Consider the following 1,243-nt stretch of genomic DNA (forward strand, 5'->3'; position numbering starts at 1 on the left):
CTTCCGTTCAAAAGAGCCCGGCCGATGACACAGATCCCGGTCAGAGGGGGAAGAGCGCGGGGCGGGAGGCGGCAGCGGCGTTCCCGCGAATACCAAAGCCTGGGTTTGTTGTACCACAGACAGGAAATTGTTGGGTTTGCTGCTCCCACCCAGCCCAAATCAGTAGTTTCCTCTTCCAGCCCCCTCAGGTTTCGATTTGACATAAGGCGTGCGGGGAAGCCGGCGTGGGGAGCTGCGCTCGCCACACTCGTGTCACTCCAAGGGAGCTAAAATGATTGAAATCATCACATTCACACGCTTTCCCCCCCCTTTTTTTTTCTTTTTTTTTTCTTTCCCCCCTGAGCCATCCTTTCCTTTTCCCCACCCTTCTCCATCAGGGCTCGCGTTTCACCCAGGCATCTGGCTGAGTCTCGCTCAACCATATAAAAACCCAAACAAATTGTACTCAAAATAGTTTAATATTTCTATAAAGAAGCCAAACGTCTCCGGGTTTTCCCTGGCTGGGATTTCTGAACCCTCTTTCTGTGCTGTTATATGTGCGATGGTTGCATTCATAGCAGGCACCATCCTCCTCTGGGTATCAGGGTAAAATTGTGCCCCTCTTATGATTTTTTTTTGGTTTAGAAAAACGGCATTTGGTAGTCGTCAGTCTGAAGCTTGCAGACTGCTGTGGTTTTAAGAGCAGCTTCTTGCAAGCCCACTATGGGACATTATAAAGAGCAACCTGGGAACCTGGATTTTAACCCTCGGTCTCTGATTATGGGGAGGAAAAAAAAAAAAAAAAGGATTGTGGATAACTGCATGAAATTGTGGATGTGGGGAGTGTTTACCGAATTGGGAAAGAGCGGCGGGAGTATTTGCACTGCAAACTTCAGTCGTTTCAACATCACCACTAACACCGCCACCACGAGCTCCTATTTTGGGTGTTTGGGGGATTTATTTTAATTTTTGGTGGTGGTTTTGCTTACAGGCAAGGGGAAGGAAGGAGATCTACAGGGCTTGTGGAGCTCATGGCACACCGAATTCAGCCCAGCATCCAGCCCTGGGGGTGCTTGGGGGAAAAAGTCTCGTACTGTTAAAACATCTGATAGAAGATGCATTTTTTTGTTTGTGTTCTGAAATGTGAATTAACTGACAGTTTAGAAAGGGGCAGAGAAACAAAACCGAGCAAAACTTCTTGGCTGGTGGGATTCGGTTCTGAGTGTTCTTGGTGGCTTTCAGGGTTTTTCAGGTGTTATAATTC

This window comes from Egretta garzetta, unplaced genomic scaffold (assembly GCF_000687185.1).
Source record: "Egretta garzetta isolate BGI_Z169 unplaced genomic scaffold, ASM68718v1 scaffold3, whole genome shotgun sequence".
NCBI classification, from domain to species: domain Eukaryota; kingdom Metazoa; phylum Chordata; class Aves; order Pelecaniformes; family Ardeidae; genus Egretta; species Egretta garzetta.